Source organism: Panthera pardus, unplaced genomic scaffold (assembly GCF_024362965.1).
Source record: "Panthera pardus isolate Hobbes unplaced genomic scaffold, ASM2436296v1 HiC_scaffold_25, whole genome shotgun sequence".
NCBI lineage: Eukaryota > Metazoa > Chordata > Mammalia > Carnivora > Felidae > Panthera > Panthera pardus.
Genome location: NW_026526821.1, coordinates 24,170,211 through 24,187,799, shown reverse-complemented (window position 1 = coordinate 24,187,799; position 17,589 = coordinate 24,170,211). Strand labels below are relative to the sequence as shown.

The window sequence follows — 17,589 nt, the reverse complement described above, 5'->3', positions numbered from 1 at the left end:
TGGATCCAGAGAGACAGGACTTGGGAAGGAGGGGAGGAGTTAGGCTGGGTCAGCGAGGAGTTACGGGTTTGCAGAGCTAGCAGGATGTCAGATCTGGTGACGTCCAGTGTAAGATGAGGAAACTGATACCCAGAATGGGGCAGTCACTACCTCAGGGACACATGGTGGGGGTAGGTGTGATAAGGGAGGCCCAGAAAAGGGACAGAGACCCCAGCGCAGGGTACCTTAGCACGGTAGGGGTCGAGCCAGTGTTGGAACCCAGGGTTCTGTTTTACACCCAGCTGAGTCCCATAAAAGCCCACCTGACTTCTCTAACCTCGGGACAGCTGCCGAAAAGCTGTAGAGGTAAAGGAAAGTATTTTCATTTTTCCAGCAATTTTTAAGTTGGGAACGTTGGAGGGTGACGCATTGTATATCACAATGCCCAATATCATTTGCATCAGGATCTGGGGCACTTTTTGAGAATGCAGATTCTTGATCCCTATTCTTATCTTACCTTTTGGCAGCCCTCCAGTTCTTTAACTGTTCCTTCTTTCCGGATTGTGATAGGATCTTCTCAATGTGAAGCACCTGATATGAATTTTTAAGTTCAAGTAACCTGAACTGATCAGTCCAAGCTCTGGGAAGTTAACCGTAACTAAGAGAGAACCCCAGCTTTCACATCTGATTAAGAAGGTAGACTGGTAAACAGTGCTTTTCTGGGGAATCAGGGAGGGCTTTGGAGTCTGGAGGGCTAGGTAGGAATGTGTAAGCAGTGAAAGAAGTAAGGGTGGAGTTAAGAGGCAGGAATGGGGACAGTGTTCCAAGTAGCAGGAACAGAAACCGCAAAGGCAAATAATTCAAAGTGTGGCTAGGCTCATTTTAGAGACATTGAGGAGTTTGATATAGATACTGAGGAGGGCCTGGGAGTTGATCAGGCTGTTAGGAGCTCATTCTTGGCGAGGGAGCCTTGGATGCCAGGTTAAGAAGTTTGGCATTTTTCCAGTGAATGATGGGGAGCTAAGGATTTTTTTTTAAAAAAAGTTTTTTTAATGTTAATTTATTTTTGAGAGAGACAGAGCGTGAGCAGAGGAGGGGGCAGAGAGAGAGGGAAACACAGAATCTGAAGCAGGCTCCAGGCTCTGAGCTGTCAGCACAGAGCGCGATGTGGGGCTTGAACTTACAGACCGTGAGATCATGACCTGAGCCCAAGTCAGACGCTTAACCGACTGTGCCACCCAGGCACCCCAAGCTGCCTAAGGATTTTAAGCAGGGGAAAGACCTGGTCGATTTTTTGTTAGGTGCTGGCTACAGTGTGGCAAATGGTTTGGAAGTGGGGAGACTAAGGCCAGAAAGCATGCTCAGAGGGAGTTAAGGTGCGTGGCAATGAGGAGATGGAGAGAAGGGGACAGGTTAAAGAGACATTTAGGAGGGAGAACTACAACTAATTATAAATCAGTGGCCCAACCCAGGGGCCAGGATGTTTCCACCTCCTTAAATAAAGCTTGTACACCCTCTGTCTGCAGGACAGGCTGAGTCCTCCAATCTTCTTGGGGGGAGGGAAGGGATAGGTGGTCTGGTTATGGGCAGGACAGTGTTTCCATGATGTCCTTCCTTTGTCTGCTTTTATACCTGAGGAAGAGCCCAAAGCAGCAGTTACTATAAAAGGCCCCAGGTGGCAGGAAAAGTCCATCATGTTCACCAGGAACAAAGGAAACTATATCTAGTGCAACATGAAATTAAAATAAAAAATCATCACCCAGGGTTCTCTGCAGGTTCCCCTCCTCCAAGATGGGTGCCAAATGACGTGTATCAGGTGTCTATTGGTGAGACTTGGGGAAGATCCCAGACCTTAACAGCCCTCTGATTGAGTCCCCTCACTTTGTGGCAGGTAAGGTGTCTTTCTTCCCATTTTGTAGATGTGGCAGCTGAGTCTTAGAAGTTATGTGACTTGTTCAAAGGGACCTGGTTTGTGGTGCAGGGAGTAAGGTGTGGGAGTGTGAGGGGCTCTTGGCCAAGCATCTTACAAGTGAGGCTTTGTCTTTGTGCTCCCTTTGTCCTGAGGCTTTGCCCCTAAATCTCGGCATAACTGACTTCTTGTCATTCACATGTTTCTTCCTCAGATGCCATTCCCACCCCATCAGTATATATTTTTTTTTCACAGCTCTTACTAGTATCTGAAATTACTAATTTTGTCTGTTTCTCTCCACCATGTGAGTTCCATAAGAACAGGGACAATATCTGTCCTGTTCACCACTTTACCACCAGCACCTGGAGTGATATCTGCTCCATAGTAGATCGTCAATATCGTTTGCTAAATGATAGAAATAAGCTGGGGAGGGAGAAAGTCAGGGAAACCAACATAGGTGGAAGCTTAGGATGTTTTGGGTACTTTTCATAAACTACTTCATTTAATGCCCTCACAGCTTTTCAACGTAGGTACTGTATCTCCTTTGGGTAGGTAAGAAAACATGCCAAGTGAGGCCAAGTCAGTGGCTTGTTACTTTTGAGGTGATAGACTCCTTTGAGAATCTCCATTAGACACAATCTTTTGGCACACCGTGTGGAGGAATTCACAAACTTCCCTGAGCCCACTCGGGGGTCCCAGATCAAGGAACCCAGGATTGAGGAACTTGCCTGAGGTCTCTCTGGCCCCAAACCTTTGTTAGTTCCCCTCTCCACAGCAAGGTTATATTCCATTTAGTGGACTACAGAGAGCCTCCTGAAGATTCTGTAACAGAGGGAGATTATGAGGCACTGAGCCTTTGATGTGTCAGACCTGAGTTCAAATCCTGCCTCCAAAGCTAGCAGTGTAACTGTGGGCAACACTTCTCACTTCTCTGAATCCCACTGCCCTCACTTTGAAAATGGAATCTATTTTTTTTCCCTAACTATAACTAATCTTTATTAATCTGTTCACCAAGTGCCAGGTATTTGGTTAATGGCTTTACAGTTATATCACTTTTTATGTGCCCTGACTTGCCAGAGATCATGCAGCCTCCCACGGTTAGCCACTGTGCTCCCACATGTGCACAGGCTTCCTAAAGCTGGCTTTTGAATCTATTGCAGTCTCTGCTCTTGGGATTTGTGGGAACATTTGAGTCTGAATTCACTGAAAAGAGACTAGGAAGGCTGCACTGCAGTGTGAATGGAGGCCAGTGCCTTCAGTTGGTATGTGTCTTTCCCACGGTGAGGGCCTCTCTCCAAGCCCGTACTAGGCCTCTCAATTGGGACATCTCTGCCTGTCCCGGGGTCTGCGTTGCACATGGTCTGCTCTGTGCGTGCGTGGCTGCTGTCTCTTTTTAGCAGTGACATCACCCTGCCTGGTATTGTTGTTTATGGGGCTGTCTCCCCACCTGGCTGGGGGCCATTGCTTGGCCATTCGGTGGAATTCCTCTGTCTTCTAGCCCTAGTACAGACCTGGCCCAGCAGTGCTGCTCAGGAAATGCCTGTGGAATCAAAGTGAGGACTCTCCCATGTGTTGAGGATTTACTGTGTGCCAGGCCTGTCCTGGACACGTTATATGTGTTATCTCATTTACACCCCATGGTAATCCCGAGAGGGAGAAGTTACTGTCCCTCTTTTACCAAGAAGAAATAGAGACTCAGCTGGGCTTTGCATTAGGCCCACTTGCAGTGATTGATGACACCAGGGCTGACTCCAGGCCTGTGCTCTCATCGTGCATAAGCAGTTCTTGAAACTGTGGTCTGATAAAGGGGAGAGACACTCCTCAGCCCCCAGGACCCTCAGAGACTTTCTACTAACAAGATTCTAGTCCAGCTGTCATTTCATCCATGAGGAGGGGTGCCCCGCTGGCTCAGTCAGTAGAGCACGTGACTTGGGATCTCAGGGTTGTAAGTTCAAGCCCCAAGTTGGGTGTAGAGATTACTTAAAAAAAATTTTTTTAACGTTTATTTATTTTGGGGAGACAGAGACAGAGAACGAGCAGGGGAGGAACAGAGAGATGGGGGAGACACAGACTCTGAAGCAGGCTCCAGGCTCTGAGCTGTCAGCACAGAGCCTGACATGGGGCTCAAACCCATGAACTGTGAGATCATGACCTGAGCTGAAGCAGTCGCTCAACCAACTGAGCCACCCAGGCCCCCAGAGATTACTTTAAAAATAAAATAAAATAGGGGCTCCTGGGTGGTTCAGTCTATTGAGTGTCCAACTTCAGCTGATACCATGATCTCATGGTTTGTAATTTCGAGTCCTGAATCAGGCTCTCTGCTGTCAACTCAGAGCCTGCTTCGTATACTTTGTCCCCACCTCTCTCTGCCCCTCCTCAGCTCATTCTCTCTCTCATTCTCTCTCTCTCTCTCTCTCTCTCTCTCTCTCTCTCTCTCTTAAATAAACATTTAAAATAAAATAATCCATGAGAAAACAGAAGCCCAGAAAGGAGAGATGACTTACTTACAGCCCTTCTTTTCCACTTACTGCTTATCCTTACCCACTTACTTTTGGACAGGATGGGATCTGATTTTACCCACCATTAAACCACCCAGGTAGCCCTGGTCCAGGTCGACACTCAGTAAATACTTCTAAATTTTATTTATGATGAAACATTAAGAAGGATATACAGATTAGTATAACAAACACCCGTATTCCCACCCCCCAGTCTATGAAGTAAAACATTGCTAATATAGCTGAAGGCCTCGTGCTCCTCCACAACTGTAATCCCTCAGGAATAAAGGCTCCCCTAAATTTGTTGTTTATTCTATGTAATTTTTTATTGAGCTATAATTCATATGCCATAAAATCCAACCTTTTTAAGTATACAATTCAGTGGTTTTTAGTATGTTCACAAGATTGCACAACCAATACCACTCTCTAAGTCCAGAACTTTTCCATCACACCAAAAGAAACCCCATACCCATTAGCAGTCACCTCCCCATTCCTCCACTCCAACCCCTGGCAGTCACTAATTTGCTTCATGTGTCTATGGACTTGCCTATTCTGGACATTTCATATAAACGGACTCCTGTAGGTGGCCTTTTGCGTTTGGCTTGCGTCACTTACCATTATGTCTTTAAGGCTCATCCATGTTGTAGCGTGTACCAGTATTCCGTTGTGTGGATACACCACATTGTGCACCTCCGCCAGTTGGTGGACATTTGGGTTGTCTCTACTTTTTGGCTATTATGAATGAAGGTGCTGTGAACATTCATGTACAGGTTTTTGTGGGGCTGTATTTAATTATCTTGGGAATAGACCGAGGAGTGGACTTGCTGGCTCGCAGGGTAATTCTATGTTGACCTTTTTTTCTCCCCCAAGTTGTTTTTTGTTTGTTTGTTTTTTTAATTTAGGTAATCTTTATACCCCATGTGGGACTCCCAACTCACGACCCTGAGATCAAGAGCCACATGCTTTTCTGACTGAGCCAGCGAGGCGCCCCTCTCTATTGAACTTTTTGAGGAACTGCCAGACTGTTTTCCAGAGTGGCTGCACTATTTTACATTCCCACCAGCAATGTCTGAGAGTTCCAATTTTTACATTCTTACCACGTGTTCCTGCCTGGCTGTTTGATTCTGACCATCCCAGTGGGTGTGAGGTAGTGTCACTTGTTTCAATTTGCATTTCCCTAATGACTGATGATACTGAGCATGTTTTCATGTGCTTATTGGCTATTTGTTTATCTCCTTTGTCTATTCACATCTTTTGCCTAATTTTGTTTTACTTAAAAAATTTATTATCGCTAAATATACGTAAAATTTGCCATTTTAGCCACTTAAGTGTACAGTTCGGTGGCATTCGCATTGTTGTGCAGATATCGCCACCATCTGCTTCAGCAACTTTTTCAGCTTCCCCAACCGAAGCTCTGTACCCATTGAACAATAATTCCCCGTTCCCCTCTCCCAACCAGTCCTAGGCAACCACCATTCTACTCCTAAATTACTTTTTTTTAAGTTTATTTATTTATTTTGAGAGAGAGAGAGAGAAAGAGAGAGAGGGACCATGAGCAGAGGAGGGGCAGAGAGAGAGAGAGAGAGGGAGAGAGAGAATCCCAAGCAGGCTCTTTGCTGAGAGCATGGAGCCCGATGTGGGGCTCGAACCCACAAACTGCAAGATCATGACCTGAGCTGAAATCAAGATGCTTAACCACCTGAGCCACACAAGTACCCCTCCTAGACTGCTTTTTGACTCAGTTTCTCTTTCACTTAATAAAAGAGAGGGTGCATTTTTAATTTCAGTTATTTGTCTTTTTATTGTTGAGTTATAAGAATTCTTCATATATTCTGGATCTTAGACCCTGATCAGATACATGATTTGCAAGTAGTTTCTCCCATCCTCTGGATTGTCTTTTTGATTTGTTGATAGTGTCCCTTTTTTTTTTTTTTTTTCTTTTTTAATTTGAGAGAGTGCACAAGCGGGGGAGAGGGACAGGTGGGGGAGAGAGAGAATCCCAAGAAGGCTCCACACTCAGCATGGAGCCCAACACCGGGCTTAATTCCACAACCCTCAGATCATGACCTGAGCTGAAATTAAGAGTCAGACTGAGCCACCCAGATGCCCCTTGACAGTGTCCTTTGAAGTACAAATGTTTTTCATTTTGAGGAAGTCCAGTTTATCTGTTTTTCCTTTGGTGCTTGTGCTTTGAGTATCATATCTAAGAAACCATTGCCTAATCCAAAATCGTGAAGATTTGTACCTATGTCTTCTTAGAGTTTTATAGTTTTCACTCTTACATGTAGGTCATTGATTCATTGTTCGTTTTTGTATATGGTGTGAGGTAGGTCCTATGCATTTTTAATCCTTTTACTAGGTGTGTGTTTCTAAACATTATTTGATACAATTTTTTGTTTTTTGGACTTTAAATGGTAACATTGTTTACATTCTCATGCAGCTTGCTGTCACTTCAGCCTTATGTTGGGAGAGTCATCCGTTTGATCAGGGTAACTAGTTCATTTGTTTTCACTGCTGTATAGGTTTGCTGCATAAAAACCACACTTTATTTACCTTTCCTCCTGTGAATGGTCTCTTGGGTTGTCTCTAGTATTTTGCTGTTACAAATGATAAACCATCTAAAATGTGCCTCCTTGTGCAGTGTGTTGAAGGTCATGAGCATATTCAGATTTCCTAGATAATGCCAAATATCTCTTTTAAGTGGTTTTATAAATTTGCACTCTTGCCAGCAATGTATTAGAATTGCCCTTGTATTAGAATTGTATCCTCAGTAAGACTCAGTATTGTCAGGCTTTTTTGTTTTTGCCAGTCTAGTGGGTGTGAAGTGACACTTTGTTGGAGTTTCCCAGATTAATAGCAAAGTTTCTTTTTCAGTAAATATTTGAATGGTTGGATAGGCAGGTGCACACAAAAGCAGAATAGAGGCAGCTCTTTGAGGAGATGACCCTGTGACCCTGCTTGTGGCTAGATGATGGCAGGGCTCTGGGCCTACACTGTGCTGGCTGTTATAGGGAGACTCTGGAGCTAGGAAGTGTTGGGTGAGACTGACAACCCTATAAATGGGAGAAGGCAATTGTCACCTTGACACCAGTAATGGGAGCCTCTCTCCAGGGGGAGGCTGTAGTCCTGCCCTTCCATTTCACCAAGAAGAAAAGGAGCTGGAAAGAGAGAAGGATCAGAATGGGGTCCCATAGTCTAGGAATGACCTTTTTTTTTTTTTTTTAACCTTCTCATAGTCTTGATATTGGTGGTATGTATTTCTCTTGTTTATTCTACTGAGTTTGGGAATGATGAAAAGGATAATAAGAAAAAGAATAGCAATGATCATTTATTAAACACTTATGTGTGAGGCATTGTGCCTTTTTTATGAGTATTATCTCACTTAATTCCAACGGAGTAGGTGCTATTAGTATTCCTGCTTTACAGATGACAAACAGGGTAACTCAAAGAGACAGAGTAACTGAGGGTTTTCACTCAGTCTGACTCCAGAACTTGTAAGCACTGTGCTATATCATTCGCCTGGCTCAGCTAAACCCAAGAGATCAAAGAAAGAAGAGGCTTTTCCAGGCCTGGGTGGGTGAGAAACATGAGTTATGAAATCCACTGGGCCTGGTGTGGAAAGGGCAACAGGGAGCAGAGTGAGAGGCCCCCTGGAAAAGATGGTTCTTGAGAGGCAGGTGCCCCCAGCCCAGTGGACACGGCCCATTTAGCAGGCACTCATGGGCACCTCTTCTGTGCCAACTCCTGAGCTGGCTGCTGGGGTGCAGAGTGGGATCTGCCCATTTCCAGGTCTCAAGAAGTCCCTGGACAGATGGAACAAGAATTTGGAGGATGTGGGTGACCCTGGCCTCCTAGGATGCAGGTGATAAGATAGCACCTCAGACTGAGGGCTGTCCAGGTATCCTTCAACAGGTAAGATTTTAACAAACTGTGGCACATCCATAATATGGAATACTACTCAGTAACAGAAAGGAACACATCATTGATGTAGGCAACAACTTGGATTAATCTCCAGGGAATTATGCTGAGTGAACAAAGTGAATCTTAAAAAGTTACATACTGTATGATTTCATTTATGTAACATTTTTTAATTGACAAGTAAAAAAAAATTTTTTAATGTTCATTTATTTTTGAGAGAGAGAGAGAGCATGAATGAAGGAAGGGCAGAGAGAGAGAGAGGGAGACACAGAATCTGAAACAGACTCCAGGCTCTGAGCTGTCAGCACAGAGCCTGACTCAGGGCTTGAACTCGGTAACCGTGAGATCATGACCTACGCCAAAGTCGGACTCTTAACCAACTGAGCCACCCAGGCACCCCTGAATTGACAATTTTAGAAATGGAGAACAGATTGGAGGTTAATTTTGGATGGGTTAAGGATGGGAAGGAGGAGGGTGTCTTGTTGTTGGAACTCTTCAGAATATTAACTGTAGTGGTGGATCTGTGAACATATACAGGTGATAAAATTGTATAGAACTTAATACACACACACACACATACACACATGTATATGTAAAACTGGGAAAACTTGAATGAACTTGGGGGATAGTATCAATGTCAATACAGGTGATCTCTCTGTATTGTTTCTTATAATTGTGAATATGTAATTACCTAAAAGAAATTTCAATTAAAAAATGAAATTTAAGGCCCAAAGTATTGGCAGGACAATAGAGATATTTGTAAGACAGCATTCTCAACCCACATAAAAAATTCTGAGGGCTAGGGCGCCTGGGCGGCTCAGTTGGTTAAGCATCTGATTCTTGATCTCGGCTCAGGTCAGTGCGGAGCTTGCTTGGGATTCTTTCTCTCTGCCTCTCCCCCACTTGCATGTGCATATGCCCCCCCCCTCCAAAGAAATAAATAAACTTAAAAAAAATCCCGAGGGCTATGTGCAAGGAGGTTTTTTGCCCTTAAGTTAGCAAAGTCCAGCTCCACAGAGAGGTGGGCAGTATTCCCTGAGATGTGGAGGAGTGCAGGGTCACCCTAAACACTTCAAGAGACCCAGGGTAGACCCATTGGGTTGGTTTCTGAGCTTAATTCTTTGAGTCTCTCTGTCCTTCACCTCCTGAACTGACACCACTATCATAAGGGCAAGGGCAGAGCCACAAGCCACTCCCACTCCTCCCACTCCACCTCTGTTTGGTCTTCTGAGAAGGACAGATGTTCCTTCTTCATTCTCTACTCCACCAGGTTGCCCCTCCCCTGGGATGTCCTGTATCAATTGTTACGAACTCTCTGTGCCTCCTCCATGACTGTCTCCTCTACTAGACAGACTCCTGGACCTTGGGAACAAGACCAGAACCAGTCCCAATCTGGGGGGCATCAGAGAGTGTTTGTTATACTCAACTAAATGGGAAGTTGACCCTGGCTGAGATAAACCTGTTCTGATCCTGAGATCCTAGGGAGGGCCTGGACTGTGGCATAGGATTTGGGGGGTAGTATGGCTGTGGTCTTACAAGATTCTGGGACTTTGTTTCCACCTGGTAGGCCCACTAGGATATCTCTTCCAGAATGTTGGCTGCCCTGAACACTGCTTCAAATTCTGTCCCCAGAATGGGAGACCCAAGGCTCCTCCACTAGACTACCCCAACATACATGTACTCACAGGGATCATGTGTTCACATTGCTGACCTCTTACTTTGGGATAAGCACTTTGGTTTCTTTATTTCTCTCAGCAACATTTATAAGGGAGGTATTCTTTATATATCCATTTTGCAGAGAAGGAACCCAAGGCTCAGAGAGGTTAAGTAACTTGCTCAAGGTCACTTAGCTTGTAAGTAGCAGAGCAAGGACTTGAAGAGGCATTCCTAATGTGTGCCAGTCTAGTGCCTGCAGGTGCAAAGCTGAAAAAAAGAAACATCACTGCCCTTATGGAGCTAATGATAAAATCACCAAACATTTATATGTGCTTATGTATGGCAGTCAGAGGCTAAGCTCTTTATATACATTATATAATTGACTGCTTTACAACCAAATGAAATAAGGTTATGCCCATTTTACAATGGAAATTGAAGCTCCAGGAGGAAAAGAGACCTGCTCAAGGTCACATAGCAAGTAGAATACAGACCTGGACAGTCTGCTCTAGAGCCAGTGCTATCAGACCCTCTTCTGCCATCTCCTCCCTAGACCTATTTTTGGCTTTTTCCCTCCTCTGTACACAGGCCCCCTCCATGCTATTATTTCTGCCCTCCCTTCACCCCAGCTCTTCTGTCTAGCCTGTGTCCATAGACCCATTCATATTCTAAGCATAGTTTGGAACCTGTGGTTGGGCCAGAATATCTATCAGCACGATGATACCCCTTACTCTGACCCTTTCTGTTCCACCCAGCTGCCTGGCAAGGGGAGTCTTGCGGGAGACTACTACCCAGTCCCCTCACCTACCTGTGGTGGCCGGAATATGTGTGGCCTCTGCAGTGCAGAGGATAGAGCAGCAGGATGCCCACACCTGGCAGAGAGGCCAGCACACCAGGGGGTGCAGGTAGCACTGGGCCTGTCAGTGCTAGTGGTTCTGGAGGCTAATATGAGCAGCAGCAACTGCTGGCATTATCTAGCCTCTAAGAATAGCTTGGGCTGAAGAGTTGGGGTCTGGGGCCAGGGAAGAGGGCAGGAGCCTGTTTCCACCGCCCCTGCCACCTCTGCTGCTGCTTGGCCTAGAAACTGGAAAGCCTCCCTTCTGGCTTACCATTTGCTCTGGGATGGTTTTGCATGGATGTGTCTTGCCTGCTATTGGGCTGGAGGAAAGAGGGTGACCCATAGACTCAGACCCAGGGCTGAGGTCAATGAGCCCACACCCTGAGGACTGGCCCTCACCAGGCCTTCCCCATTGGCATAGAATAGGAGCTTGCTTTTTCAAGGATCATGTTGGAAGTGAATCTTATTCATTTAGCGAATCCTTAAGAACTAGATAATATATACCCATGATTCAAAATTCAAAAGTATAAAAGGGTAAGCAAGAAGAAAATCAGCCTCCCTCCCTTCCCTAGCCCTCAGCCGCCTATTCCCCTCTCCAGAGGCCACCGCTCTTACCAGCAAAGGTGGTCCCTCCATAGGTAGGCATGTAAATACGTGACTCTTCTATCCCCCCATTTTTGCATGAGCGATAGCACATCCCATCCATTCTTCTGCCCCTTGCTTTTTTCACTTAATGATATATGTTGTAAAGAACAGTAATTTACTGAGTCTTTACTCTGGCATGCACTATTGTAACTAAGCACTTCAGATGTTATAACTCATATAATGTTCATCAGAATCCTGTGTTGTGGTAGGTCTTTTTTACGATTTTCCATTGTTCAGAGGTTAAATAATTTCCCAAGATTTCAGAGCTGGTAATTGGCAGAGCCAGGATTCAATCCCGGGCAGTCTGACTTTAAGGTGTTCTTCATCACTACCCTATACTGCCTCTCATGCTTGAGCCCTGTCACTACATAGCACCCCCTTACTCTCCCTAAGGGCCAAGGTAAGAAATGTATATTGAGAGACGCCTGGGTGGCTCAGTCAGTTAAGTGTCCAACTTTTGATTTCGGTTCAGGTCATGATCTCGCAGTTTTGAGATCTGGCTCTGCCTTGAGCGTGCAGCCTATTTAGGATTCTCTTTCTCCCTCTCTCCCTCCCCTGCTCTCACGTGTGCGCACGTGCTCTCTCTTTCTCTCAAAAAAAAAAAAATTAAAAAAAATAAGAAATGTACATTGAACACTCACCATGGCCAGGTTCAGGCTGGGATACAGCAGAGAATAAAAAAGATTAGGTCTTTGCCCTCACGGAACTGGCACCCCAGTGTCCACACGTGTCTGTCAACCAAAGCAGGAAGAGGGAAACACACGTCACACACACCCACATGTCCAAGTACAGGCCTGCTGTTTGCACACACTTTTCTCCCTTATCCACTGATCATTTACTCACACAGCCTCTGAGCTGAAAGGCCTTCTAGCCCAGAGCTATAAGTGGAACATGGAGGTCCACACAGAGATAGATACTTACAAGAGATCACGATGTGGGCCTCGTGATTCTCATCCCCTGCCCCCTAGGATCCATTTCAGCAAGTCTGGTGGGGGGTGTCTATAATCCAGGGCCCAGCCATTGTTTGAAGTTGGGAACAATTGAAGGGCAAGGGAGCTATAGATAGATCCACAGCTGCTGTCACCTGTTCCAGCCTGGGCATTGGGCCCGAGCATTGTCTACATGGGGGCACTTTACCAGTGAGGGCCCACTGGGGGTGGGAGGTTGGCCCAGTCCAGCCCAGCTCTAGAGAGACTGAGTCAGAGGTCAAGACAAAGAAATACAGAGTCTCAGAGGGCAGAGAACGACAGGGTGACAAAGAAGGACCAAGACCCATGAGCGATACAAGAGACTCCCACCTCATGCTAAAAACACAGAGACTGGTTGGGAGTGTGGGCAGAGGCAGAGAGAGAGCTATCTAGACAGTGAGGGCCTAAGGCAAAGATTGAACTCCAGGATACAACAGATCACAGCCCCAGACCAGAGCCTGTGCTAGGGTCCAGACCACTTCAGTCCAGCATCGAGGCCTTTCTGTCCATCTGTTTATCTCCAGGAGGGTGACACATGCACATTTCTCTCTGGGGCAGCCACACCCCAGATTCTTCTAGGGCAGTCTGAGGTAGGGCAGTCAGGAGTGATCCAGGAGGCCCCTGGGGTCTCTGAAAGGGAGAGTTTGTGCTGCTGAGTCTGTATCTAACTTCCCTCCCTCTTGATGCAGCTGAAGCCACAGTCCCCTCCTTTGTTTGTCCTTTGTGAGGATGGGGGACAGCTGGTCTCCCCCCACCTCCCCTCCCACCAAGTAACCTTTTACCACGTTGAGGCATCTCTCCTCCGGATAAACACCCCTGATGCCTTTTGGCAGCCCTCATCCTATTTTCTGCTCAGGCATCAGAGCCGGGGCCCACTCGGGCTCTCTGCAGCTGCCCAGGGCCCCAGGAGGGGAACAAGCCTTGGATGAGCAGGGGCCCCCCCACCCACAGGGTGCCAAGGGGAGGGCCCCCCTCTAGGGCCTCACTGCTTTGCTTTTGGACTGTTATGGCAGCCACCTCCTAAGTAAGTCTTCCTGCCACCGGTCTCGCCCCTTCAGTCCATCCTCCACACCAGCTGCCACCGGGATCTTGTGAACACATAAATCTGACCATGCTGTCAAATGTCCTTGCTCAGAGCTCTTTGATGAGAAACATAAAATACAAATGCCTTTGATGGCTCCCCAACTCCTGCAGGAGAACGCTAAACCCTAATCTGGCTTCTGAGGCCGTTCACAGTCTAATCCCAGCTGCTCCACCTGGCCTCCCTTCCCTGTGTGCCTCCCGTGGCCAAGCCTCCACCTGTGTGACTGCTCTGGCCTTGGAGTTAGGGCTCATGCTCTGTGTCCCCTCTCCTCTGCCTTTGGTGCCCTCCTCTCACCTGGACGACCACTGCCTCCTTGCTGCTCTGCCTGCAGCATTCCAGTCCATTCTCTGTATGGCAGTCAGGGTGGTCATCATTAAACCTCAGACCACTTACTCTCTTGCCCTGACAGCTTTATATAATAGAGTCCAGAGTCCCTTTCAAATCCTACAAGACTCAGTGATCCAGCTCATGCCTACCTATGTAACCCAACCTTAAAAAACTCTCCCCCTAGGGGTGCCTGGGTGGTTCAGTCAGTTAAGCATCCACCTCTTGGTTTTGACTAAGGTCATGATCTCAGTACTCGTAAGTTCAAGCACTGGATCCGGCTCTGTGCTGACAGCATGGAGCCTGCTAGGGATTCTCTGTCTCCCTCTCTGTCTGCCCGTTCCCCGCTCACACACTCTCTCTCTGTCTGTCTCAAAAATAAATAAACATTAAAAATAAAACTCTCCCCCTGTTCCCGCTCCAGCGGCACTAGCATTGTGATGGCATCAAACGCACCATGCTATTTTCTGCCTCACAGCTTTTGTATTTACTACTACTTTTGCTCAGAATGTTCTTCCTCTGGCTCTTTGTGTGGCTCCTTCTCGTCCCTCAGGTCTCACCTTGAATGTCACCTCTTCAGAGAGCCCCACATCCTTGACCAACTTGAGTACTGTATACCCCACCCCCATGACCCTCCACCGCGTTACCGTAGTGCCTTTATATCCTGTGCCACGATCTTGAATTACCTTAGAAACTGTATCTGCTTGTTCATTGACTGCCGCTCTATGAGGGAAGGGACCTTGTTGTCATGCCCCTCTCCTTGTCCGTCTGGGTGTCAGACTTGCTCTTGTCCTTCACATCCCTCCATTCTGACATCTCCTGTGGGTGTCTTTCTTTTCCTGGACAGAGAGTATTGGGTTCCCATCCTGGACACAGAATAGAAGGCACCAGATGCATGTTCACCTGAATCTATGTGATCCTCCCAGCTGAGGTAGCATTTTAACAGAGTCCTTCAATGTCTTTATCAAGGATTTCCAGGGACTGAGGAGCATTGGTGACAGATACATTTCCGGTTGGGGCTGGCTCCCAAATCCTATCTTCTCTGTCTCCCTACCTGCCCTTGCTTTCTCCAATACTCAGCTCCTCCAGTGGCATTTTGGGCTAGAAGAAGAGAAGCCAGAGGTAATATGTCCCTTTTGGGCTTTGCCCCATCAGCTCATTGCTCATGGGAATCTCCCCCAATAGCCCCAGCTCAGCAGCTGCCTCCAGTTCTGGCTGCTACTAAGCTGTGAGCTCCAGGACCCCACAAAACTGCTTATCTGAGGCCTTTGATGGAGAGAAATAGGGGACGCGGAGGCCATGGTGTCTGGCTTGGTTCCAGCTCCCCATATCCTAAGACTGCCTATCTCTATCTTTCACCGCTTTACTCTCTACCCTAGATCCTGCTCTTCCTTCCCAACTCTGTTCCTAGTCAGGCCCAAGGTTCCTTGGCTTTTCTGTGGGGGATGCAAATAGGGGATTTACAGCATTGCTGTCTTTGAGGGTGGCAACAGGCCGGTCTGGGGCCTGGGAGCACTGAGGCCGGAATGCCTGAGGCTGAGCCCTTCCTGACAGTCCTTCCTAGCACTATCAGCATGTTAATTAAGTCCCTTGAAGATCGTGGTTCTTAGAGCGATTTCTGGAGAGAGTCTCTGAAGCCGAGGAGGGTGGACACCCCACACCACAGGCCAGGCTGCAGGTGACCCAGCTGCCTTCATGCCAGTCCTCACCATAGCTGCCTTCTCCTTTGCTGGTTTCCGTGTGCTTGGGTAGAGAGCTAACCTCAGGAGTGGGATCCTGGAGTCTGGCCCAGGCTCCCTCTGTCCCCATCAGGGCCTCTGTGTCCTCAGCTAAGCAGAGGGTCTGGACGAGATGATTTCCCTTCCAGCCCTGATGCTCCTGATTCCTAATGCCCTGCTGTCTTTAACTGGAATTGGAGAAAAGGGTGGCAGGCAGGGAGAAATAGAAAAGGTACAGGAAAGTACAGAGAACAATTAAGAAACCATTGTACACATTTTGTTATATTTGCCTCAAGTCTTTTGCCCCTGGATTGTAGCACTTCAGGGTTCTAGTGATACCGATTCTAACATGCCAGGATTCGAAACTGAGGTACATATAGTCCTGGCTCTGTGCTCATAATGTTGGGAAGAGAAGGGAGGAAGAAAGACTTTGGAGTGTCTACACTGGCTACTCAGTGGGTGGGTTGGTTGGGATGAGAGGGCGGTGGTGAGGAAACGAAGCTTCCGGAGGTTCTAAAATCCTAGAATCCTAGAATCCTAGAGTTGGAGCAGATCTCAGAGGTTGCGCAGTCCAAAGCTTCAAGCCCTGTGCAACCTCTGCTTGATTCTTCCTTGCTGTTAGCAGGCTCATTTTCTTCTACGAAGCCTCTTCCATGGCTGACAGGCTCTGAGTATGAAAAGACCCTTTTCTGTGTATGTATCCAAACTCTGCTTCCTTGTAACCACCCCACTGGCCTGCTCTTGAGGACACATAAGTCACACAGGTTTCGTATGCTACAGGACAGCTCTTCATATATTTAAGGTTGGTGCCTTAAGTCCTTGCAGATTGTGGCATTTCGTGCCTCTCTTAGGTGCCTCTTGGGTTTCCCCATCGCTTCGTCATTTTTGTCTGTGTGTTCATCTCAGCAGGAAGGTGTGCCCTGTGTAGTAGAAGTGAACTTACAGTTCTAGACCCATTTCTTTTGGTTGGTTTCTCAGCCCCAGATTTATACACTGAACAGATAATTCTAGAATTCAGACCCACATTATATTTGGTATAGGCTAGGCTCATTAAAGGTTCTAATTCTCCAGGCTAATTCTATTGCTCAGGCCCTAAGAAAGAAGGCCCTGCTTTCTGAGCATCTTCAAACAGCAAGCAGAGTTTTTCCCACTCTTTGGGGTTTCTCTAAATAAGGAGATGAAAACCCTATAATCTTTTTCTTTGATGTTTGTTTGTTTGTTTGTTTTTGAGAGAGAGACAGAGTGAGCAGGGGAGGGGCAGAGATGGGGAAGAGCTGTCAGCACAGAGCCTGATGTGGGGCTCAAACCCATCAACTGTGAGATCATGACCTGAGCCAAAAACAAGTCAGATGCTTAGCCGATTGAGCTATCCAGTTGCCCCAAAACCCTGTAATCTTTAAAAAAGAAATTTTTTTTGGAGAGAGAAAGGGGGTGCAAATGAGCAAGGGGCAGAGAGAGAGAGAGAGAATGTCAGGAGGGGCAGAGGGGGAGAGAGAGAGAGAAATAGGGTTCACCCGAAGTGGTGCTTGTGTTTTACCTGAAGCGGGGCTTGTGCTCACCCAATGTGGGACTTGAACTCATGAACCGTGAGATTGCGACCTGAGCTGAAGTCAGATACTTAAGGACTGAGCCACCCAGGTGCCTAACAAAACCCTATAATCTTAAACTATCTATCAAGTTGGGTTCATGCTCTTACTCAGCACACACTTACTGACTTTCTGCTGTGTGCAGGCATTCTGTAAGGTGCTGGGGATATAGACCAAGCTCTTGCCCATTAGTTGGTGGGGAGGCAGGCCAGAAACAACCTACGTTCTATGAAGAGAATCAAAACAGAACGATGTCATCACAAATATAATGTGGAGAAAAAGAAGAAAGGAATACATAATGTAGGATTCCATTCATAGAAATTTTGGAAACTAATCTGACATTAGAAGTCAGGATGGTAGGTGAGGGAGTGGTGAATGAAAGAGGGAGGTTGCTGGTAATTTGTTTCTTGAATAGGGTGTGTTTAGTTTGCAGAAACTCAGACTGTATGGCAATATTCACTATATCCCTGAT

General features: G+C 46.8%; 1 protein-coding gene across 2 annotated transcripts in view; it reads left to right on the top strand.

Annotated features, from left to right (window-relative positions):
* The first annotated feature begins 1,742 nt into the window (after positions 1 to 1,742).
* MYH7B (myosin heavy chain 7B) overlaps positions 1,743 to 17,589 on the top strand; it is a 41,562-nt gene continuing 25,715 nt past the window's right edge. The window contains exon 1 of one of the 2 annotated variants that reach the window (XM_019458706.2): positions 1,743 to 1,870. The gene's annotated coding sequence lies outside the window, so the exon portion shown is untranslated. The remainder of the gene's footprint in view (positions 1,871 to 17,589) is intronic. The other variant, XM_019458704.2, reaches the window with a different exon arrangement.